Source organism: Salvelinus alpinus, chromosome 19, assembly GCF_045679555.1.
Source record: "Salvelinus alpinus chromosome 19, SLU_Salpinus.1, whole genome shotgun sequence".
NCBI classification, from domain to species: Eukaryota; Metazoa; Chordata; class Actinopteri; order Salmoniformes; family Salmonidae; genus Salvelinus; species Salvelinus alpinus.
This window is the reverse complement of record NC_092104.1, coordinates 44,364,093-44,390,846: the sequence shown is the minus strand read 5'-3', so window position 1 is coordinate 44,390,846 and position 26,754 is coordinate 44,364,093. Positions and strand designations below refer to the sequence as shown.

The window sequence follows — 26,754 nt, the reverse complement described above, 5'->3', positions numbered from 1 at the left end:
ACCTTTGCTCCACCTCTGGATTACTGAACTCTGCCTCTCCCTGAGCCTACCTGCCGTCCTGTACCTTTGCTCCTGCTCTGTATTATCGACCCCTGTCTGCCTTGACCTGTTTGCCTGCCCCTGTGGTTACAATAAACATTGTTACTTCACACAGTCTGCACTTGGGTCTTACCTTAATTCCTGATAATTGGAGAATTATGATAAGATGAACACAAGCCAATCTCTCTGTCCATTCTCAGCCTGTAATTTTGGTAATTAGTGTCGTATTAAAAGAGATTATGCTAATGCTGTATGTAGAATTGCATGAAATGTTTATAAAATACCATGTTTTTCTCGGACATGCAAATACAATGATAGATGCAATGCTTTTACTATAAAGGAGATCTTTCCACCCCTGCTCTTGTCCACGGTGGTCTGTGAACCCATAAACCTTCTGACCTGCAGCCCTGTGTGCTATCAAAATTCCTGCATTGCCATGTAATGCTTACAGGACAAAGGACAGTTTCTAAAACTGCATATCTGACTCTGGTCTGTCCAATAAGTGAGGTTAAATGCTAGACATGTTCTCTGCTATCCACTTTGTTTTAATTATTATTTTGGGAATAAGATAGGGTTTAGGTTAAATATATTTTCATTTCAGAGCGGTCCAATTTTCTCCATGTAACCCTTATAATAAATAACGTTCACTCCCTAATAGGATTGTGAGTTTGCTCAACATGTGGCATATAGCTATGCCAACATTCATTCTCAAGTTGAATTGTATGTTCACTAAACTTTGAATTTTATGTTGAGTCAACATAGCATTCAACTTGAGAATTTATTGTGTTTCTATCTTATTCGCATATCTTCCAGAGTGCCTTTCGAGTGAATTGTAGTTACCGCCTATGACTGCATTTGTTGGCGACAGAGACATGATTGTTGTATTCAATGCCTTTTCAGTCCTGTAGCCTTCATCAAGGGAGTGTCTAAGTGAATATATCATCTTTATAATTAAACTATTTATGACAATACATTACATAAACTGAGTGAGCAAAAGATTATGAACACCTTTCCATGGCATAGATAGACTGACCAGGTGAATCCAGGTGAAAGCTATGATCCCTTATTGATGTCACTTGTTTAATCCAATTAAATCAGTGAAGATGACGGGTAGGAAACATGTTAAAGAAGGATTTTTAAGAGGCATGGATTTGTGTATGTGTGCCATTCAGAGGGTGAATGGGCAAGACAAAAGATTTAAGTGCCTTTAAACGTGGTATGGTATTAGGTGCCAGGTGCATCAATTTGTGTCAAGAACTGCAATGCTGCTGGGGTTTTCAAATTCAACAAGAATGGTTCACCACCCAAGGAAATCCACCCAACTGTGGAAAACATTGGAGTCAACATGGGCCAGCATCCTTGTGGAACGCTTTTGACACTTTGTAGAGTCCATGCCCCAACGAATTGAGGCTGATCTGAGGGCAAAAGGGGGTGCAACTCAATATTAGGAAGGTGTTCTTGTCACGTGTGCTCCCTCTCCGGCCTCTAGGTCACCAGGCTGCTCGTTATGGCGCACACCTGTCACCATCGTTACGCGCACCTGCGTGTCGTCAGACTCACCTGGACTCCATCACTTCCCTATATACAGTTGAAGTCGGAAGTTTACATACACCTTAGCCAAATACATTTAAACTCAGTTTTTCACAATTCCTGACATTTAATCCTAGTAAAAATTCTGTTTTAGGTCAATTAGGATCATCACTTTATTTTAAGAATGTGAAATGTCAGAATAATAGTAGAGAGAATGATTTATTTCAGCTTTTATTTCTTTCATCACATTCCCAGAGGGTCAGAAGTTTACATACACTCAAGTAGTATTTGATAGCATTGCCATTAAATTGTTTAACTTGGGTCAAACTTTTCGGATAGCCTTCCACAAGCTTCCCACAATAAGTTGGGTGAATTTTGGCCCGTTCCTCCTGACAGAGCTGGTGTAACTGAGTCAGGTTTGTAGGCCTCCTTGCTCGCACACGCCTTTTCAGTTCTGCCCACACATTTTCTATAGGATTGAGGTCAGGACTTTGTGATGGCCACTCCAATACCTTGACTTTGTTGTCCTTAAGCCATTTAATCACAACTTTGGAAGTATGCTTGGGGTCATTGTCCATTTAGAAGACCCATTTGCGACCAAGCTTTAACTTGCTGACTGATGTCTTGAGATGTTGCTTCAATATATCCACATAATTGTCCTTCCTCACCCCCACAACATGATGCTGCCACCCCCGTGCTTCACGGTTGGGATGGTGTTCTTCGGCTTGCAAGACTCCCCCTTTTTCCTCCAAACATAACGATGGTCATTATGGCCAAACAGTTCTATTTTTGTTTCATCAGACCAGAGGACATTTCACCAAAAATACGATCTTTGTCCCCATGTGCAGTTGCAAACCATAGTCTGGCTTTTTTATGGCGGTTTTGGAGCAGTGGCTTCTTCCTTGTTGAGCGGCCTTTCAGGTTATGTCGATATAGGACTCGTTTTACTGTGGTATTGGAACAAATAATTCTGAAAATCAACCTACAATAGAGCAAGCTGGGAAATATGATGGCGGGCATGGTTTTGAGTGCTTCTGAGCAAACATGAATTTGTCATTTTACTCAACAAGCTTATTAAAATTCAGCTCACTTCAAAGCAGAGTTTGTTGAGTAAACAAACGAACACATTAGCTAAAATTCATGTCCTTCTGAAGTCCACTCAACTCACAGAATAACGCTGATTAAGCAATTGGTTACGTTGGCTTTTTTGCAGTGTAGTAACTTCAACCAAAAAAGCCATACAATCCATAATATGGTTTTCACCCACAATCCGAATTTCAGTCTTGAAACTCACTGGAATATAGCAGTCCAAACCAAACAATCCTACCTTAATCTCTCTCTCTTTCTCTCTCTAAGATGGTGCCGACAGAGATGGTCACCTCTCTTCGGAGTCCTTAGGAAACTATGCAGTATTTTGTTTTTTTATGTATTATTTCTTACATTGTTACCCCAGAAAATCTTAAGTCTTATTACATACAGCCAGGAAGAACTATTGGATATAGTTCAGGAATACGATTTTCCCGAAGCGGATACTCTGTTTGGACCACCACCCAGGACAGTGGATCTAATCCCAGAAGCCGACCCAAAACAACGGGGCCGCAGAAGGTGCAGACGGAGTGGCCTCCTGGTCAGGCTCCGTAGACGTGCACATCGCCCACCACTCCCGAGTATACTACTCGCCAATGTCCAGTCTCCTGACAACAAGGTAGACGAAATATGAGCAAGGGTTGCCTTCCAGAGAGACATCAGAGATTGTAACATCCTCTGTTTCACGGAAACATGGCTTTCTCGGGATATGTTGTCAAATCAAATCAAATCAAACCAAATTTTATTTGTCACATACACATGGTTAGCAGATGTTAATGCGAGTGTAGCGAAATGTTTGTGCTTCTAGTTCCGACAATGCAGTAATAACCAACAAGTAATCTAACCTAACAATTCCACAACTACTACCTTATACACACAAGTGTAAAGGGATAAAGAATATGTACATAAAGATATATGAATGAGTGATGGTACAGAACGGCATAGGCAAAATGCAGTAGATGGTATAGAGTACAGTCTATACATATGAGATGAGTAATGTAGGGTATGTAAACATAAAGTGGCATAGTTTAAAGTGGCTAGTGATACATGTATTACATAAAGATGGCAAGATGCAGTAGATGATATAGAGTACAGTATATACATATGAGATGGGTAATGTAGGGTATGTAAACATTATATTAAGTGGCATTGTTTAAAGTGGCTAGTGGTACATTTTTACATCATTTCCATCAATTCCCATTTTTAAAGTGGCTGGAGTTGAGTCAGTATGTTGGCAGCGGCCGCTAAATGTTAGTGGTGGCTGTTTAACAGTCTGATGGCCTTGAGATAGAAGCTGTTTTTCAGTCTCTCGGTCCCTGCTTTGATGCACCTGTACTGACCTCGCCTTCTGGATGATAGTGGGGTGAACAGGCAGTGGCTTGGGTGGTTGTTGTCCTTGATGATCTTTATGGCCTTCCTGTGACATCGGGTGGTGTAGGTGTCCTGGAGGGCAGGTAGTTTGCCCCCGGTGATGCGTTCTGCAGACCTCACTACCCTCTGGAGAGCCTTACGGTTGTGGGCGGAGCAGTTGCCGTACCAGGCGGTGATGTCGGAATCAGTTCAGTACCCCTTCAACCTCAGGAGGCTGAAGAAATTTGGCTTGTCACCCAAAACCCTGACAAGCTTTTACAGATGCACAATCGAGAGCATCCTGTCGGGCTGTATCACAGCCTGGTACAACTGCACCGCCCTCAACCGCAAGGCTCTCCAGAGGGTGGTGTGGGCTGCACAGCGCATCACCGGGGGCAAACTACCTATCCTCCATGACACCCGATGTCACAGCAAGGCCAAAAAGATCATCAAAAACAACATCCACCCGAGCCACTGCCTGTTCACACCACTACCATCCAGAAGGCGAGGTCATTACAGGTGCATCAAAGCTGGGACCGAGAGACTGAAAAACAGCTTCTATCTCAAGGCCATCAGACTGCTAAACAGCAATCACTAACTCAGAGAGGCTGCTGCCTACATTGAGACCCAATCACTGGCCACTTTAATACATGGATCACTAGTCACTTTAAATAATGCCACTTTAATAATGTTTACATATTTAACATTAACATTTAACATTTAAGTCATTTAGCAGACGCTCTTATCCAGAGCGACTTACAAATTGGTGCATTCACCTTATGATATCCAGTGGAACAACCACTTTACAATAGTGCATCTAACTCTTTTAAGGGGGGGGGGTTAGAAGGATTACTTTATCCTATCCTAGGTATTCCGTAAAGAGGTGGGGTTTCAGGTGTCTCCGGAAGGTGGTGATTGACTCCGCTGACCTGGCGTCGTGAGGGAGTTTGTTCCACCATTGGGGTGCCAGAGCAGCGAACAGTTTTGACTGGGCTGAGCGGGAACTGTACTTCCTCAGAGGTAGGGAGGCGAGCAGGCCAGAGGTGGATGAACGCAGTGCCCTTGTTTGGGTGTAGGGCCTGTCTTACATTATCTTACATTACTCATATCACATCTATATACTGTATTTTATACCATCTATTGCACCTTGCCTATGCCGCTCGACCATCGCTCATCCATATATTTTTATGTACATATTCTCATTCACCCCATTAGATTTGTGTGTATTAGGTAGTTGTTGGGGAATTGTTGGATTACTTGTTAGATATTACTGCACTGTCGGAACTAGAAGCGCAAGCATTTCGCTACAATCGCATTAACATCTGCTAACCATGTGTATGTGACCAATAAAATTTGATTTGATTTCCCATGCTCTCTCTCTCCTCCACGCTCTCTCTCTCTCTCACTCCCTCTCTCTCTCACGTGCTTTCTTGCTCTCTCTCTCTCTCACACTTTTGCCTCCATTCAGTGTTGCAGCTATGCGTAGTTAACCTTACCCGACTAATGGGAAAGCCTATTAGCCTCGGGCGCTGAAAGAGCTACTATGACAGAGCCATGACAGCGCTACAATACAGACAGACAAAAACGTCTTCTCCTCCCTGACCCACTTCCAAGGCACAGTCAGGCCATTCTTTCACCATATGAAATAATTACGTCCATTTGAATTTGTGCTATGTGGAAAAGAAAAGATTTAGAGAATGGGTAATTAAGCATAAAAAAAAGACAGAGAATACATTGGCCTCCACTTGTCCTTTCTTTAAATGGGAGAGAGGTCTGTCAAGATCATTAATTGGAAGGTAATGAAAGTGGTATAAATCATGTTGATGTTGACCTGGCACCACCTCAAACCCCCTTGCCTTCCCCATTCTGAACACCTGGAAGCCCAGATTCATGTTCATTAGGCACCAAATGGAAGAAACGCACTGTACCTCACCATTAAGAAACAACCATTTTTGTGATTTGTTGCAAAATGTTTTCAAACGTGATCAGTTGCATGCCCTAATGAACAGGAACCTGTTCTCATGTGTTAGGGAGGAGAAGATGATGCAATGGAGAAAAGGTGAGGTTAAATATACCTATGCCAAGGGGCATTTATACGCCTCCTTTAGGGAGTTGACACAGACCCCCTCACGCCACCCACTGAACTGTTCATGTAGATATTGCTCTAATCTCTGAAACAAAAACCAAATTTCACATGCACTAGCCGGCTACTTGATTTGTTCCTGGGGGCTGAGGTGTTGAAATCGAAACTGTACGGAAGCATTTTTTTTTTTACATGTGTATGTGTGTGTGGGGGGGGGGGGATTCACGTGCCCATGTGTGTTTATTGGTACTTTTTTATGTTTATTGGTTTAGATATTGCCTTTTATTTATGAGGCAGGATATGACTGAAAAGTCATCACCAGGAAACCATTAAGGGAAATGAGGCCTCAAACTGAATAGTATGTGTGCATGTGAGTGCGTTAAAGAGAGAGAAAGCTATAGGAGATGGAGAAATAAAGGCCACATAAAAGGTTGAGGCGGCAGAGCTCTAATCAGCGTCAATCAAGATGTCTTCCCATCTCTGACTTGCTGTATCCGAAACAATGAATGAAAGGTTGTTTGGCAGTTTTTTCGGTTGCCACAGTGATTAGCAGAGGATTAGGACAGATGTTCTCTGAATTGAAGGATATTTTTAGCTCACATCTTACCCCTTCACAATAACACGTTGCCCATCTTTAAGAGTTCTCAGATTGACCGAAGTATGGCTGTGCAATGAAATCATTTTTGATGTTCATTTAGGGATACTTTGTTGCCCTTGACTTCCACACCTATGTGTGTTTGTTTCAGTGTGTTTAACTGCATCCGTGTGTTTGTAACTTATTGTTTTCTGCTCACTCTAGCTGTTAAACCGCTTCATCTTCACCTGCTACTTTAACAATTGTAGATTGGTGATCTTCGGGTAGCTTGAAAAAGTATTTTGATGGTATTTACACTTTTAAAAATATATTTGCATAAAATGTCAATGGTCATTTCACTGGTCAAAATAAATTAGCCGGACTACTGCTCTTGAACAATTTAAGCTAGACACACCAAACCGACTTTAAATGTGCTCTGACTAAACTTTTATAATAACTCTGCTAATTCTACTACAATAACGTTTTCCACTACCATCCACAAACTTTTAGTTAGACTATCTGTTAGATTTACACCATACCAGAGCTCTAGTTATTCTGCATCCATGTTCTGTATTGTAATGCTACCAATGTGCATAAACCTTCAAGAAGATACCGGATGGTCGATCTCGTCTCTTGATTATAGACTGAAAAGGAAAACCTGCACAGTGTACAAGTGCTTTCCCTATTTTGAATCTCCTGATTTAACGGAATTGACTCCAACTAATTCAGTCACCTTTCCCCCCGTCTATGGTCCTTCCAGTCTGGACTATAGCAGGTGTGGTTGTTAACAATGTTCTTAACAGCGAGGTACAAGGAGCAAGAACATAATGTCTACGAATGTCGCACAGCTGGAATGACACAAGCCACCAGAGAGCCCGCTGCTAATCACTAAATTGTCACCACACACCAGCACTCTGTAAACAGCTAGCGCTCCGGCAACAGAGGTTAGGCTAGAGCGGCTAAATTATACCAACATAATTATGATCATCAGCATCTCCCTCTGTCAGAAACACAGTCACTCTGTCTAGAGACTTGATCAAGTTTTATTAATCTATTAAAATCGAAAATGTAACAGCTGGCAGCCAATAGTCTATCAATTAGAATACATTAGCATACGCTTGCAAGTTCACTGCCTGTGTTTTTTTTATTAATAGGAAACGTTGGCACATCTTGTTTAGAAAGTAGTCACCTCTGCTCCGAGTACTTTTGTGTTTAATATTATCCATATGAAACCATTTAACCCCACTTTTTTATTACATATAGGGGCGGCTTTCCAGACACAAGGCAAGCCTTGACATGGAATCCACAGGGGAAAAGGAAGGGAGGACTACCAAAAATGTCACTGGAGAAGTGACATCGAAGTAGAGCAGAAAGGTTAAATGAGATGGAGAAGACTTTTTTGGTTTTTAATCCAGGACTGTGCCCTCTATGAATCTCTATGCTTTTTACCAAAACGGAATATATTTACTTACAAGTGATAGGTGAAAATTGCTTACAGTACCTAATTCACATATAAGCAACGGTATTTAACCTTTTATTTGGGGTTATGACAGGGTAAGACAGTCAGTTATACTGAGCTCATACAAGCTGTTATTCAAGAATCAATGGGGATTTAATTACCATTTTGAAGAACTGAAAATATCCCAGATTGTGCCTTTAAATGACACGTTTACATCCCTTACATTCAGACATGTGAGGCAGCAGGAGACTTAGAGCTGGATGGTGCATGGACTTGGTTATAGCATTAGAGCCTACAGAGGCTTTTTTAAACAAGCGAAATAGCAAGAGCACATGTCCTTCCAGAGGCACCAGATGCTCTTTACCAAGGCCTCAGAAACTAACATCTCTGATTTGAGGGAAACCTTTCTGAGAAATGTTCCTTTGCCGTAATTGAGACGCCTTTCAGACTGAAATCCAATTAATAAACTCGCCCAAAATACAACCCCACAGTCATGGAGGAAGAGGGGGGAAGAAGATGAACTGGCTAATTGAATGGTTCTCTGCACGTGTTCCCTGAAAAGACTAGTTTCCACCCCCCCCCCATACACGCACACGCACACGCACAGAAACACACACATGGCCAGGCTTTGTACCTGCGTCAGAGCCTTCTACTATTCTAATACTCCTGAAAACAATTAGTTTCCCCTCTCATAGCCGTGTAGTGTGGGGGAAGGACAGGCCACATTAACCTCCATCGCTTCCTGGAGTGTGTGTGTGTGTGTGTCTGTGTGTGTGTGTGTGTGTGTGTGTGTGTGTACATACAGTGACTTTGTCCAAGGGCTGAGCGGAGGCAGAGGCAGTACAAGGCCGGAAGTAGTGGCTGCTGTATAACACCAGATTCAATAAGGAGTCTGAATTGATAATCAAATGCAAAGAAAACGTAGAGAATGACGCACAAAATGGAGATGCGTCCGCGTCCTGCTCCCCAAAAGGTTTCATGAGTAGAAACAAGAACAACAATACATTGTATTGCTACTTTACTTACACATAGACCCAATGGACCAACCTTAATCCCCAGACCTTTTTAGGGGTTTTAATGTTCAAACTCTAATAAGATGTGCGTTGAACAGGACGGATACAGTAGATTGTTACTAGGTCCTTGACGCACATCCCCTCTCAAGTTAAGACATTGTTCTCCCTAGCCGAAAGCATCCTAATGCATCTTCAAGGGCTCTCGTCTCTCTCTTATGAACACCAGTTGCCATGGTGACGTTAGTAATTCAGCAGGAATATGGTTATATAGGTGAATTTACACATTTGAACGGCGTGGAAACATCTGGAATTACAGAATGCACTCCTTGTGCACTTTGACATGCTTTTAAAATCATTAAACTGACTTTTCTCCAACCAATACTTTATAGCCTAAAATAAATTATATTTTTAGATGAACTTGACCTGCAGCGCCCTTTGTAAAAATGTATACAAAAACACAAAAACAACAACAAAAAACAGGCATCCATAGAGGGGAACAGGGGCACGTGCCCCCTCAGATTTGTCCTGTTTAAAAATGTGTTTTATTTATTAATTAAATATTTTTTATTTCTGTGTCATAATACTAGCCACAAAGTAATTTTATGAAGTTGGCTTTAGCTAGCGCAGATAGGTACCCGTTCTCCGAACCTCATAACTAGCTACCAAGAAGCCATTTCAGGCTATCGATCAAGTTAGAGTAGCTAACTTGTCTAACTCAGGCCTCTCCAACCCTGTTCCTGGAGAGCTACCTTCCTGTAGGTTTTCGCACCAACTCTAATGTAGCGCACCTGATTCAAATAAAAAGCTGGTTGATAAGCTGAATCAGGTTAGTTACAACTGGGGTTGGACTGAAAACCTACAGGAGGGTAGCTCTCCAGGAACAGGTTTGGAGAGCCCTGGTCTAACTATCTTAGCTGGCATGCCTGCAGGCAATGTTGGTAGACTTGGTAGAAAAGCAAGCAATAACTAAATGTACTGAATAAGACTCAAATAATACATTTATATAATTAACATTTCATATTTATTTTTATGCAGCTATATTGGCTGTCCAATGCATTTCCCCCGTGGGGACAATAAAGTATATCTTATCTTAAAATCATAATGAATGAAAACATACATTTATCTGAAATGTGGCGTAGAGATGATAGATAATCTTGACACTGAACTAACTAGACTCTTGTGTTTTGAATTACATCCATCCTTCTGTTTAGGCACATGGGATTCTCCAATATAATTTGGTATTAAGCTCCAATGCCACTGAACACGGCCATGCAATTAAGTGTCAACAACCTCTTATACATCAATTAAGGTTGGTTCGGGATAATTAGGAAGTAGTAGGCACTACACAAATCATTGTGTTGTTTATCAATATTTTAATTGTCTGTTTGACAAATACAAACAAAAGTGAATAGAACTAAAAAAATGTATTTAGCCTACAATATGGTGCATAAATGTCTCTTTGCATTTGTCACCTTACCTGCACACATCACTTTGTAATGCAGCAGTATTAAAGGCCAAGTGCAGTCAAAATTCTGTTTTGTGTGTGTCTATCATATTGTACAACAGTGGATGAAACTAGCACTGTAAAAGTGTGATGAAAATGTAATCAGTGTTATTTCCTGATAGTTGCTGCTGGTTAAAAATCCAATCTACACAGGACCTTCTAATCAGCAGGTTAAAAGACTAATAACAAAGAGAGATCCAAATCTCGCTGCCAAAAACAGCTGGTTTTCAGTTTCCCCCTCCACACTCAAAACAGTCCCAAACAGTCCTAGCAAAATTCTTGCTTGAGAAAGTTTCTTTTGCTAAAAAGCCATTTTTGCCCATTTTAATGGAAATCTATTACAGTAAGGTACTTAATTGTTACCCAGAAATGATTTGATAGTGATATAAAAATGGCTGCATTTGGGCCTTTAACAAAGAAAAAAAACAGTATACTTATTTAACCACATGCTGCATTTGTAATAATAGGTAAAACCAATCGGTCAAGCAGTTTGGTAAAACATTGAAACATTTTGGTAAAACATTACACTTTGCAATAATGGCACCAAGAGCTTAATTTGCTTAGTTATACACTTGTTATAATCCAAAATATTCTACCCCTGATACTTAGACAATAACTAATGTGGCAGGTCGCAAGTGAACTTTAAAAACCATGCTAAACAGTACACAACAAAATAGCCTATACAGCAGAGGTCGGATGATTCCATGATAATGTAGTGTAACTATGTCACGTTCCTGACCTATTTTTATGTTATTTTGATTATGTTTAGTTGGTCAGGGCGTGAGTTGGGGTGGGCATTGTATGTTGTGTGTGTTTTGTTTAGTCTATGGGTGTTGTATTGTGTATGGGATAGATAATTGTGAGGTTGTCTAGTTATGTCTATGGCTGCCTAGATTGGGTCTCAATCAAAGACAGCTGTCATTCATTTGTCTCTGATTGGGAGCCATATTTAAGGTAGCCATAGGCAGTAGGCTTTTGTGGGTAGTTGTCTTGTTTAACGTTTGTTGCTTGTCTGTGCACTTGCGTTATTTAGCTTCACGATCATTTGTTGTTTTTTGGTTTGTTTGTATAGTGTTTTCGTTTCATGTTCATCTTCGTTCATTTAATTAAAAGAAGATGGCTTATTTTCCTCATGCTGCGTTTTGGTCCGAATCTCTTCCACACGATCGTGACAGAACTACCCACCACAACAGGATCAAGCAGCGTGAGCGGAACCAACAACAGCGGCAAAGTAAACAGGACTCATGGACATGGGAGGATGTTTTGGACGGTAAAGGTTGCTACACATGGGAGGAGATCCTGGCTGGAAGGGATCACCTCCCATGGGAACAGCTGGAGGCACTGAGGAGAGCAGAGGCTACCGGAGTGAAGAACCGGAGTTATGAGGGGACGCGTCTTGCACGGAAGCCTGAAAAGCCCGTGAGTAACACCCAAAAATTTCTTGGGGGGGGGGGGGGCTAAAGGGGAGTGTGGCGAAGCCGGGTTGGATACCTGAGCCAACTCCCCGGGCTTGCCGTGGAGTGAGAGAGCGTCGTACTGGTCAGACACCGTGTTATGCGGTAAAGCGCACGGTGTCCCCAGTACGCGTGCTTAGCCCAGTGCGGGCTATTCCACCTTGCCGCACTGGGAGGGCTAGGTTGGGCATCGAGCCGAGTGCCATGAAGCCGGCCCAATGTATCTGGTCTCCAGTACGTCTCCTCGGGCCGGCGTACATGGCACCAGCCTTACAGGTGGTGTCCCCGGTTCGCCTGCATAGCCCAGTGCGGGCTATTCCACCTCGCCGCACTGGCAGGGCTACGGGGACCATTCAACCTGGTAAGGTTGGGGAGGCTCGGTGCTCAAGAGCACGTGTCCTCCTTCACGGTCCGGTATATCCGGCGCCACCTTCCCACCCCAGTCCAGTACCACCAGTGCCTACACCACGCACCAGGCTTCCAGTGCATCTCCAGAGCCCTGTTCCTCTTCCACGCACTCTCCCTATGGTGCGTGTCTCCAGCCCAGTGCCTCCAGTTCCGGCACCACGCACCAAGCCTCCTGTGCGTCTCCAGAGCCCTGGACGCACTGTTCCTTCTCCCCGCACTCGCCCTGAGGTGCGTGTCCTTAGCCCGGTACCTCCAGTTCCGGTACCACGCACCAGGCCTATAGTGCGTCTCAGCCGGCCAGAGTCTGCCGTCTGCCCAGCGGCGCCTGAACTGCCCGTCTGCCCAGCGGCGCCTGAACTGCCCGTCTGCCCAGCGGCGCCTGAACTGCCCGTCTGCCCAGCGGCGCCTGAACTGCCCGTCTGCCCAGCGGCGCCTGAACTGCCCGTCTGCCCAGCGGCGCCTGAACTGCCCGTCTGCCCAGCGGCGCCTGAACTGCCCGTCTGCCCAGCGGCGCCTGAACTGCCCGTCTGCCATACGCCGTCTGAACTGTCCGTCTGCCATGAGCCTGCAAAGCCGCCCGTCTGCCATGAGCCTACAGAGCCGTCCGCCAGACAGGAGCCGCTAGAGCCGTCCGCCAGACCGGATCAGCCAGAGCCTTCCGCCAGACCGGATCAGCCAGAGCCTTCCGCCAGACCGGATCAGCCAGAGCCTTCCGCCAGACCGGATCAGCCAGAGCCTTCCGCCAGACCGGATCAGCCAGAGCCTTCCGCCAGACCGGATCAGCCAGAGCCTTCCGCCAGACCGGATCAGCCAGAGCCTTCCGCCAGACCGGATCAGCCAGAGCCTTCCGCCAGACCGGATCAGCCAGAGCCTTCAGCCAGCCATGACCGTCCAGAGCCGTCAGCGAGCCATGACCGTCCAGAGCCGTCAGCGAGCCATGACCGTCCAGAGCCGTCAGCGAGCCATGACCGTCCAGAGCCATCAGCGAGCCATGACCGTCCAGAGCCGTCAGCGAGCCATGACCGTCCAGAGCCGTCAGCCAGCCATGACCGTCCAGAGCCGTCAGCCAGCCAAGAGCGTCTAGAGCCAGCCAGCCAGGATCCGCCAGTCATTCTGGTGTTGCCCCTCATTCTGGTGTTGCCCCTCATTCCGGTGTTGCCCCTCATTCCGGTGTTGCCCCTCATTCCGGTGCTGCTCCTTATCCTGATGATGCCCCTTAATTTAGGTGGGGTTATTTGGAGGGTGGGCATTGTGAGGGGGATAAAGAAGCGGGGATTGATTATGGTGGGGTGGGGACCTCGCCCTCAGCCTGAGCCACCACCGTGGACAGATGCCCACCCAGACCCTCCCCTAGACTTTTGGTGGTGCGTTCGGAGTACGCACCTTGAGGGGGGGGTTATGTCACGTTCCTGACCTATTTTTATGTTATTTTGATTATGTTTAGTTGGTCAGGGCGTGAGTTGGGGTGGGCATTGTATGTTGTGTGTGTTTTGTTTAGTCTATGGGTGTTGTATTGTGTATGGGATAGATAATTGTGAGGTTGTCTAGTTATGTCTATGGCTGCCTAGATTGGGTCTCAATCAGAGACAGCTGTCATTCATTTGTCTCTGATTGGGAGCCATATTTAAGGTAGCCATAGGCAGTAGGCTTTTGTGGGTAGTTGTCTTGTTTAACGTTTGTTGCTTGTCTGTGCACTTGCGTTATTTAGCTTCACGATCATTTGTTGTTTTTTGGTTTGTTTGTATAGTGTTTTCGTTTCATGTTCATCTTCGTTCATTTAATTAAAAGAAGATGGCTTATTTTCCTCATGCTGCGTTTTGGTCCGAATCTCTTCCACACGATCGTGACAAACTACTGTCCTACCTAGACCATGTACATTTGTACCATCCAAACCTCAGTATTTTTCCTACTTCCCAATATACACACTGAACAAAAAAAAAGTGTTGTTGCCATTTTTTTTTCATGAACTGAAATAAAAGATCCCATAAGGTTTCCATACACACAAAACCATATTTCTCTCAAATTTTGTGCATACACTTTTTTTTACATCCTTGTTTCTGAGCATTTCTCCTTTGCCAATATAATCCCTCCACCTGAAAGGTGTGGCATATCAAGAAGCTGCTTAAACGGCATGATCATTACACAGGTGCACCTTGTACTGGGGACAATAAAAGGCCATTCTAAAATGTGCAGTTTTGTCACACAACACTATTCTACAGATGTCTCAAGTTTTAAGGGAAAGTGCAATTGGCATGCCCACCAGAGCTGTTGCCAGAGAATTGAATGTTCATTTCTCTACCATAAGCCGCCTCCAACTTCGTTTTAGCGTATTTGGCAGTACGTCCAACCGGCCGCACAATCACAGACCACGTGTACCCACACCAGCCTAGGACCTCCACATCCGGCTTCTTCTCACCTGCGGGTCATCTGAGACCAGCCATCCGAACAGCTGATGAAACTGTGGGTTTGCACAACTGAATAATTTCTGCACAAACTGTCAGAAACCGTCTTAGGGAAGCTTGCCTGCATGCTCGTCTTCCTCACCAGGGTCTCGACCTGACTGCAGTTTGGCATGGTAACTGACTTCGGTGGGCAAATGCTCACCTTCAATGGCCACTGGCATGCTGGAGAAGTGTGCTCTTTACAGATGAATCCCGGTTTAAACTGTACCTGGCAGATAGCATGTATGGGGTCGTGTGTGCGAGCAGTTTTCTGATGTCAACGTTGTGAACAGAGTGTCCCATGGTGGCGGTGGGGTTATGGTATGAGCAGGCATAAACTACGGACAACAAGCACAATTGCATTTTATTGATGGCATTTTGAATGCACCGAAATGCCGTGACGACATCCTGAGGCCCAATGTCGTGCCATTCATCTGTTGCCATTACCTCATGTTTCAGCATGATAATGCACGGCCCCATGTCACAATGATCTGTACACAATTCCTGGAAGCTGGAAATGTCCCAGTTCTTCCATGGCCTGCATACTTACCAGACATTTCACCCAATGAGCATGTTTTGGATGCTCTGGATCGACGTGTACGACAGCATGTTCTAGTTCCCGCTAATATCCAGCAACTTCGCACGGCCATTGAAAAGGAGTGGGACAACATTCCACAGGCCACAATCAACAGCCTGATTAACTCTATGCGAAGGAGACGTGTCGCACTGCATGAGGCAAATGGTGGTCACACCAGATACTGACTGGTGTTCTGATCCATGCCCCTACCTTTTCTTAAGGTTGCGTTTATATTTTTGTTCAGTGAAAGTGGCTTCTCTCTGTTCTCTGTGGCTAGCTTTCTTTGTCCCTGTTTCCCTCCCTTCCTATTTCCTTCCCTCATCTCCCTAAACTATTTGTACTATTCTGTCTGTCTGCTTGCCCACGCACGCACGTTTGTTTTACTATACTTGTGGGGACCAAACAATTGATTCCCATTCAAAAATCAAATTTTTCCCTAACCTCTAAACCTAAACCCTAACCTTAACCCTAATATTAAACCTAAACCCTAATTGTAAACCTAAACCTAAACCTAACCCCTAAGCCTAGAATAGCCTTTTTCCTAGAGGGGGAGCAGAAAAATGTTCCCACTTGTCTGAATTTTCCTTGATTTACTATCCTTGTGAATACTTCTGGTCCCCACAATGATAATAAAACTTTAAAAAAACACACACACACACAAAATGCACACACACAAACCCAAGAACTCCAGGAAGTTATGGAGGTCATTGTGGCCTGTCCTTCCACTACACTACACGGCTATGGGAGGGGAAACGAATCGTTTTCTGGAGAATTTCTGGAGAATCAGACAGACAGAAAGACACCTGGTCAGCTGACTTGGTCCAAAAACATGCACATGTATACCAAAAGAGATTGCTGTAGTGCCACCATGTGGTCACAAGCTATGTAGATCTCAGGAACTAATGAATAAAATAAAATAGTATTACAAAGAATGAATCTAAAAATAGCAGCACTCTAATGACATCAATATGAAATATGAAACACACTTTCAATGCTCTAAAATATCTTCAATATCTTTACATTTAGAACAAATGTCATTTTAAATGTCATGTAATTTCATCACAAACCTCCTCAAAATGGACAACTTAAACTATATCAGAATGTTTACACTTGACTTGTGACAAGAAAGAGGTCAGGGTGCTTCCATTCTCCATGCTCCTCTTTCCATCCTCTTCTCTCTGTCCTCCTCCTGCCTCTCGGGGGTAGACCAGGCTGCAGTTGAAGTGTGGCGAGGACAGGATGGCGCAACAGCCATTGAGAGAAGCCATACTGAATCCTCCTTCCAGAGTCATGTTAATCCAGGCACTTGTCATCTCCCGTCTGGATTACTGCAACTCGCTGTTGGCTGGGCTCCCTGCCTGTGCCATTAAACCCCTACAACTCATCCAGAACGCCGCAGCCCGTCTGGTGTTCAACTTTCCCAAGTTCTCTCACGTCACCCCGCTCCTCCGCTCTCTCCACTGGCTTCCAGTTGAAGCTCGCATCCGCTACAAGACCATGGTGCTTGCCTACGGAGCTGTGAGGGGAACGGCACCTCCGTACCTTCAGGCTCTGATCAGGCCCTACACCCAAACAAGGGCACTGCGTTCATCCACCTCTGGCCTGCTCGCCTCCCTACCTCTGAGGAAGTACAGTTCCCGCTCAGCCCAGTCAAAACTGTTCGCTGCTCTGGCACCCCAATGGTGGAACAAACTCCCTCACGACGCCAGGTCAGCGGAGTCAATCACCACCTTCCGGAGACACCTGAAACCCCACCTCTTTAAGGAATACCTAGGATAGGATAAAGTAATCCTTCTAACCCCCCCCCCCTTAAAAGAGTTAGATGCACTATTGTAAAGTGGTTGTTCCACTGGATATCATAAGGTGAATGCACCAATTTGTAAGTCGCTCTGGATAAGAGCGTCTGCTAAATGACTTAAATGTAATGTAAATGTAAATGTTAGAAGGGCTAACAACTACCACACTGGGACAACACACACACACACACACACACACACACACACACACACACACACACACACACACACACACACACACACACACACACACACACACACACACACAGTGGTTTAGCAAGGTTGATAGTACATGGACACATACTACACAGCACATGCCCTTTTGCACCTCGTGGGCCTCCTTTTTTTTCTCAAACACGAACATTCCATTCCGTTAGTTTTAGCTATACTTGCTGATTACATGATGAATTGACCTTGTAGCAGCTTCCACAATTTTGGATGATTTTTTAGATCCTGATCTCGTCCCGATGTCACAGAGCGGCTACAGATTATAGTGGGTGTATCGACAACGAAAAGTGAGCAGCTGATTGACAGAGTCGAGTGTTATGTGCAGGAAGTCATCCCCTTTCTGTAAAATTTTCGGATGAGCCGAGGAACCTTTCAGGTCATTTGCATGTCTAAACAGCCTCTGTGTTTTGATTAAAGTAGCCTAAATAAAGTTCATCCCAAATGATGTAGCTAGCTATCCAGGGGAGCAACTTTCACTGATACAAAACGTGACTCCGATGTGCTTTAGGACCATGTAGACGCCTAAGAGCAGTCAAGTAGGCTGTTTTCCGCCTTCAGATGGCTGGATTTAGGACCGCACAGACACCACAGAGCATGTAGACATGTTATATGAATGGCTGGTGTATAGCACAGGAGAGATGAACAGACGCAGCTGCTGTCCGTGTTGCGCTTTTTCTCTGATTTGTAAAGCAAGCAGAGCAGAAACTGGCTACTCTTTAGTTGATCAATCTAGCTGGCAAGGTAACTGCTGTTTGACAGAAAAGTGCAGCTCGTACTGTAACTGACATACTACGTTAGTTAATGTTTCATGCCATCTCGACTGATGTGAATTAACTACTAGCAGCTAGTTAGCTAGCTAGTAGCTACCACAGCCAGTTCAGCTCCAGCTAGCCTCTTGGTATTTGTCAGGTAGCAGTATCTAACAGCTGTTGTGTGTATGGAAATGTTTTGTAGCCTTTGTTTTGTCCTGTTTCAACAGAAGTAAATTTGATTATGTATCATTGTACCATTAGTTAGCAGAGCTAGTCAAAAGTTAGCTAAACAATGAAATCAGCAGCCAAATGACTGAAGACTGATGTTTTTTCAGCTCAATGTGAGTTTTTATTAGTCTGTATAGCAATGTAACGTTATTGGTCTGTCAGTTTCCCTAGCTAATTCCCTACTTTTTACACAGACACAGTATAAACAGCTCTACAGGCGTCTGTCATGGTGCACATGTCTTAGCAGGATGAGATGTTGACAGGTGTCCCTGCAGGGTCAGACAGCCAGGGAAGACCACTCTACAGAGCTCAGGTACATTTTGCAGTATATTATAATCAGTGAATGGATACAAAGTTCCATCTTGAGTTGATGGGTAGACTACAGTCTGGGATAAACGATTATTTAGATTGCTGAACCATTGATTCTATTAATGTATGTATAAATGTACACCAATGTAATTCTTTGTCATGCCTCATCTGAGCAGGATCAGATGGTGACAGGGGTCTTATCAGAGTCAGGCAGCCAGGGAAGACCAGTCTGTGATGGAGCTGAGGTGAATTTTTGCAGATACAACACTTTATTTTCTCTGTGCAGCAAACACTGGACAAGCAAGAAGCTTCAAACTATTTTAATAAGGCAGTCTGACAAACCTCTAAAGTTGATTTCCAAACGGTATCAAGGGTTGATAGAGGCTTTTCCTGATGACACACAACAAGTAAAACAAAAATGTGAGGAAGACCTGGGAGACGCTATTGATGATGATGAATGGATACAGATATGTTAAAATGCCCAGTCATGTTTATATAATCCCAGACATAAATGACTGCAGTTTAAGACCATCCATGGAACATACTATATGCCAGTGAAACTGAATATCATGCACACAAATGTAACTATTCTGCTGGAGGTGTAAAACACAATCACGGGACCTATTTGCAGACAGTGCATTCGGAAAGTATTCAGAACCCTTGCCTTTTTCCACATTTTGTTACGTTACAGCCTTATTCTAAAATTGATTGAATTGTTTTTTCTCCTCATCAATCTACACACAATACCCCATAATGACAAAGAAAAAACAGTTTTTGAAATTTCTGCAAATATATTTATAAAATGTACATATGTATTCAGACCCTTTACTCAGTACCATAAACAATTAATGAACATGCACCTGTGGAACGGTTGTTAAGACACTGACAGCTCACAGACGGTAGATAATTAAGGTCACAGTTATGAAAACTTAGGACACTAAAGAGGCCTTTCTACGGACTCTGAAAAACACCAAAGGAAAGATGCCCAGGGTCCCGGCTCATCTGCGTGGATGTGCCTTAGTCATGCTGCAAGGAGGCATGAGGACTGCAGATGTGGCCAGGGCAATAAATTGCAATGTCGGTACTGTGAGATGCCTAAGACAGCGCTACAGGGAGACAGGACGGACAGCTGATTGTCCTCGAAGTGGCAGACCACGTGTAACAACACCTGCACAGGATTGGTACATCTGAACATCACACCTGTGGGACAGGTACAGGATGGCAACAACAACTGCCCGAGTTACACCAGGAACGCACAATCACTCCATCAGTGCTCAGACTGTCCGCCATAGGCTGAGAGAGGCTGGACTGAGGGCTTGTAGGCCTGTTGTAAGGCAGGTCCTCACCAGACATCACCGGAAACAACGTTGCCTATTGGCACAAACCCACCGTCGCTGGACCAGACAGGACTGGCAAAAAGTGCTCTTCACTGACGAGTTGCGGTTTTGTCTCACCCGGGGTGATGGTCGGATTTCCATTTATCGTCAAAGGAATGAGCGTTACACCGAGGCCTGTATTCTGGAGCGGGATCGATTTGGAGGTGGAGGGTGCGTCATGGTCTGGGGCGGTGTGTCACAGCATCATCGGACTGAGCTTGTTGTCATTGCAGGCAATCTCAACGCTGTGCGTTACAGGGAAGACATTCTCCTCCCTCAGGTGGTACCCTTCCTGCAGGCTCATCCTGACATGACCCTGCAGCATGACAATGCCACCAGCCATACTGCTCGTTCTGTGCATGATTTCCTGCAAGACAGGAATGTCAGTGTTCTGCCATGGCCAGCGAAGAGCCCGGATCTCAATCCCATTGATCGGAGGGTGAGGGCTAGGGCCATTCCCCCCAGAAATGTCCGGGAACTTGCAGGTGCCTTGGTGGAAGAGTGGGGTAACATCTCACAGCAAGAACTGGCAAATTTGGTGCAGTCCTTGAGGAAGAGATGCACTGCAGTACTTAATGCAGCTGGTGGCCACACCAGATACTGACTGTTACTTTTGATTTTGACCCCCCCTTTGTTCACGGACACATTATTCCATTTCTGTTAGTCACATGTCTGTGGAACTTGTTCAGTTTATGTCTCAGTTGTTGAATCTTGTTATGTTCATACAAATATTTCCACATGTTAAGTTTGCTGAAAATAAACGCAGTTGACAGAGAGGACGTTTCTTTTTCTGCTGAGTTTATATTATTCATAAGGCCCCTTATCTAGCAACAGTTACCACAAAGGGCAAATAATCCAAATGTAAAAATGTGAAAGTATGATGTAAAAGCACAATGTAGTCTACATTGTGAACAGTAAGCCTATAATGAACAATACACAACTGTATCGTTGCTAATTGCCTCTGTGTAACAGTGGTGAAGGGGAAAACTGTAAGATGACAGAATCCAATATTTCTTTGTTTTTCAGACATTGTGTGAGGAACTCAACCCTCTGGTTCCCTGCAGAGGAGAACGCCTGGGGGATCACGTTTTGTCCTCTCTGTGGCTGTTGGCAAACCAGGAGAGTTTTTGTGGTGTGGGAACAGAATCTTGTTTCTCATGGTCTGAGAGTCCTTTAGGTGCCTTTTGGCAAACTCCAAGCGGGCTGTCATGTACCTTTTACTGAGGAGTGGCTTCCGTCTGGCCACTCTACCATAAAGTCCTGATTGGTGGAGTGACCATCGGGTTCTTGGTCACCTCCCTGACCAGGGCCCTTCTTCCCCAATTGCTCAGTTTGGCCAGGCTGCCATCTCTAGGAAGAGTCTTGGTGGTTCCAAACGTCTTCCATTTAAGAATGATGGAGGCCACTGTGTTCTTGGGGACCTTCAATGCTGCAGAAATATTTGGTTACCCATCCCCAGATCTGTGCCTCGACACAATCCTGTCTCGGAGCTCTACGGACAATTCCTTCAACCTCATGGCTTGGTTTTTGCTCTGACAACTGTGGGACCTTATATAGACAGGTGTGTGCCTTTCCAAATCATGTCCAATCAATTGATTTTACCACAGGTGGACTCCAATCAAATTGTATAAACATCTGAAGGATGATCAATGGAAACTAATTTTGATCAATGGAAACTCAAGCTCAATTTCGAGTCACATAGCAAAGGGTCTGAATACTTAGGTAAATAAGTTATTTCTGTTTTTTATTTATTTGCTAAAATGTCTAAAAACCTGTTTTTGCTTTGTCATTATTGGGTATAATATGTAGATTGCTGAGGATTTTATTGTATCCATTTTCGATTAAGGCTGTAACGTAACAAAATGTCAAAAAAGTCAAGTGGTAAGGAATACTTTCCGATGGCACTGTATTTCACAGCTATAAGGAAGGTGAAATCTTAGTTAATCGTTATATAAATGGATTATTCTACATTTAAAAAAATAGAAGTAATTTCAAGCCTTATTCATACAGTTCTGTTAAATAGTCAATTTCTAATTTTATTTCATATTTGTACTGTGTACTTGAGCTTGTTTGACTACACCAGAAAGGTGAGATTTTAACCTTTCTTGAATTATGCAGCCTTACTAATTATTGTTTATGGCCCTCTCATGATAAATATTTACTTCTGGGGATTACATAGATTACATTTAGTTACATTTAAGAGAAACACAGAATGGATAAGCACAAGGTCAATTGAGTAAGATTTCAGTTGTCTTTGGTAGAAAACAAAGGTTTGAAATTGTTTATTGACTTTCCTCCTCTTCTCTCGCCTCTTCCCTCTCCTCCTGCCTCCCCTCCTCCCTCCTCTTCTTCTCTTTCCTCCCCTCCTCCCGCCCCTCTTCCACTCCTCCTCCTCACCCCAAAAGAGATGAAGGCTCCCAGTACACGGCCAGCGATGGTGGAGAACCCTCCTGTCATCACGGCATGGATCTCTGACAAGGTCAGCCGGGAGATGTACGGACGAATCAAGAGTGGAGATTCTGTCTGTGAGTGAGAGAGTGAGAGAGAGTGAGAGTGAGAGTGAGAGAGAGAGAGAGAGAGAGAGAGGGGGGGGGGGTAAAACTCCTTTGCTTGGCTGTCATAGATTTCTCTTTTGCTGCCTAGCACATCTGTCACTCATACTATTCTCACCTGTCCCACAAATAAGTTGCCAGCGGCGACCATTGACTCTGTGGGAGAAGTTCCCATAGTAATCTGCATTATGAAGCCCACCTGGAGGTATGCACAGACAAACATACACAATGGTGCGAACGTTTCTGTGCCAAAATGATATTAAGGTATGCAACATAAAAAACAATAATGCTGGTCACATGAGCAGATATCGGGGGGAACATTTCCCCCGGTAAATTACAACCTTGATACAGTACTATGTGGAGGCTGGATCATCATTGTCTAATTTAGTCACTTGTATGATGATTGAACAAGATTTTAACGTATGTGATGTGATGAGTACCGTGAGGATGAGCCACTGCATGAAGCCAAGGTGGTAGAGTATAGAGATGACAGTGGTGAAGAACACTACAATAGGCAGAACCTGAAAGCACAGACAAAAAATAACGACAGTGTTGGGTTTCTGTCTTTTCTTTTCTCTTCGTGTCATTTTCTCACAGTCTCTCACGTATACAGACATACTCATATGATCCTGTACCTGGAATGCAAAGAAGTGGTCTGTGCATTTGTCGCCAAACACAAACCCAGAGTGTAGGACAGAAACACCTGGGAGAGAGATGTTTCAACGCAGACTGAACTAATCAGGTCACTTCCCTAACAGGTCTACTCTACTGTATAGCTGCTAAGGGTGCTGGGACAGGGGACAGGGGACAGGGGACAGGGGACAGGGGACAGGGTAATGTGATTATGCTGATGAGAGTGACATTAACAATGTGGTCCAAATGAAAACGAGGGCCTTTGTGCTGGCTAATATTTGTAATATCAATGATCCAATTGATGTACATTTTGACCTATGCTTGACTTTCCCTGGATAGTACACAGTAGATGTATATTATACCTCCACTTGATGGCCCAGCCAGTCTACAGCAGTGAATCCTGCTTTGGTTCTGAGGATGATGAGTCCAAACAAGAACTTTACCCCACAGTAAAGTTCGCCATGACACCTGTAACACACACACACACACACACACACACACACACACACACACACACACACACACACACACACACACACACACACACACACACACACACACACACACACACACACACACACACACACACACACACACACACACACACACACACGCACACGCACACGTACAGGCCTGCAGGGAAGCACACACATAAACATACACCCACCAGGTCACTCAGAACTACAGTGAGTGGTCTTTGGAAGCATACAGAGTTGACACATGAGGGGTGTTTGTGTTTGTTGGTTTGCCATACCCTGAATGGGTTCCTCGAGAACACCAGCATGAGCATTACGAAGCAGAAGTGTCCGGAGAAAGAGACTAGCTGCCGCAATCCCTATTTGGCCGTGTCAAACACCAGCCAGCACACCACTGCCACCAACAGCAGCACACACACCACCCTGCACAGACAGACAGACCAACCAGAGGTGAGAGAGCAGAGGAACAACAACGATTACCAAAAGGACCACACATCCAGGAAAATTTTCATATTATACGGAAAAGAGAGAGAGTGAGAAGGAGAGAAAATGCAGTTCTCCCACCATTTGACCCAGAGGCAGTGTGTGTTGAGGGTGTTCCTGGTGGGTTGCAGGGCGTCCCAGAGGCGGTGTCTGTAGCGGCCCATCAGCCAGTCCCACAGAAGAAAGAAGACAGCCAGCGGGGTCACCACCAACAGGGCCAAAGCACGCTGCAAGTTCAGCACACATGCCGCGATCACCACGGCAAAGTAACCTGAAACACATACAGGCTGTGTCCGAAATTGCACCTAATTCCCTATTGAGTAGTACTTTTTATCATTCGGGGTATTAACATACTCTAAGTATAGTAGAATACACAACATGCAATTTCAAAATTTGGTAGTGCATCAGGAGTTTTCCTTGACCTTTTAACAGACACTCTTATCCGGAGCAACTAGGGTTAAGTGCCTTGCTCAAGGGCACATCAACAGATTTTGATCTTGTTGGCTCGGGGATTCAAACCAGCTATCTTTCGGTTACTGACCCAACGCTCTTAACAACTAGGCTACCTGCCACTCTCTTGATATGTCAGTCACTCAGTTAGCCTGTGTCAGCTAACATTTGCTTTACAATGTGGTAATTAATGAAAAGTTGGTCTTCAATTACTTTAATTTCACAGAAGAGTAGCCTCGATAGGCATCATTTGGCTGCCATTAAACATGTTAACTAAATCATCGTAATTTACACAGGCAACATTTCCAGTCAATTTAGTCACAGACAATTTATTTCAGTTGTAATATGTGCTATTCTTTCATTTAGATTTGTCCTATTTCAATTTCGTTGTTCCTTATAGGATGTTACCTCATTATATATATATATATATACAGTATATAACCTTTATTTAACTAGGCAAGTCAGTTAAGAACAAATTCTTATTTACAATGACGTCCTACCCCGGCCAAACCCGGACGACGCTGGGCCAATTGTGCGCCGCCCCATGGGACTCCCAATCACGGCCGGATGTGATACAGCCTGGTGTAGGCCTAGTGAACGCAGACAATGACATTTTCCACTGTCTAGTAGCCTACCAAGCTGGCTTGACACCATAATAACGTCAGATCGGCTGGTCTGATCAGTTTATTCCGCTTTTCTTTTTGTTGTAAACACAGTTTTTTCGCTCGGAGCTCCCGTTAGTAGCATGTTAAGAAGTCCGGCGGTAACCCGGAAGGCGCGCGTTATGTTCTGCCTGTTCATTGCAATTGCAATGCACCCATTGTTATTATACAATTGTAGGCTGCTTCACGGAAGGATGGTGACTCCCTATAGAGGCAGGAAATATCCTCCTTTGTGTCATGGTGCAGCTAAAACCACCTGGTGCTGAATGGGTCTAAAACTAAAAAGCTGGTGGTAGACTTCAGGAGGAAGAACGAAAGCACATCACCTGTGATCAATAATGGGGTCACCTGGGGATGGTAATAGATGTCAAGTTGCAGTGGAGAGAGAATACCACCATGGTTTTTAAAAAGGCTCAGAAAAAGGTTTTTCTTTTTAAGGAAGCTCAGATCCTTTGATGTCTGCCCAAAAACGTTCAAAATGTGTTTTTGATAGTGTTGTGGCTAGTGTTCTGTTCTACAGTTTGATCTGCTGGAGGGGTGGGTAACATCACTAGGGATGATGCCAACAGGTTGAACAAAATCATGAGAAGGCTGGATCTACCAATCGGCACCCACCTGGACAATCGAGGATCCTCGAGAAGCTCAGGAGCATAGAGGCCAACATTATCCACCCCCTTCACAGTATCTGCTTGTAGAATCGCAGTGTTATGACAGACAGATTTATTTTACCTAGATGCAAAACAGAACGTTTCCACAGATCTTTTTTACCATTTTTTTTATACGGAGTGGATTCGAATTTTCCTGGAACTTTCTTCCCGATAACTAAAGGTACGAGAGGACCTGCGCATGTGCAATATTTTTTACATAGCTACTGCTCACTCTGCTGCCGCTTTCCCCTTCTTCCTCTCCTCACGGGGATGATCAGACGTCTTTGCCTGGTGTTGTCTACAAACTTTGACATGTTGTACAATAGACACGATCGACATGTTGAACAACAAAAAAGCTATGTAACAGTAGGCTATTGCAAACATAAGAACAACACAAACGGGCAGTTTAAATGAGGATCCAACCCTTTTTTTCAATTTTCGCCTAAAATGACATACCCAAATCTAACTGCCTGTAGCTCAGGACCTGAAGCAAGGATATGCATATTTTTGATACCATTTGAAAGGAAACACTTTGCAGTTTGTGGAAATGTGAAATTAATGTAGGAGAATATAACACATTAGATCAGGTAAAAGGTAATACAAATTTTAAAAAAAGTGTTTTTTTTGTACCGTCATCTTTGAAA

General features: G+C 44.2%; 1 pseudogene; it reads right to left on the bottom strand.

The window, feature by feature from the left end:
* Window positions 1–16,603: 16,603 nt before the first annotated feature.
* Window positions 16,604–26,127, bottom strand: LOC139545879 (solute carrier family 28 member 3-like; annotated as a pseudogene).
* Between the last annotated feature and the right edge of the window lie 627 nt (window positions 26,128–26,754).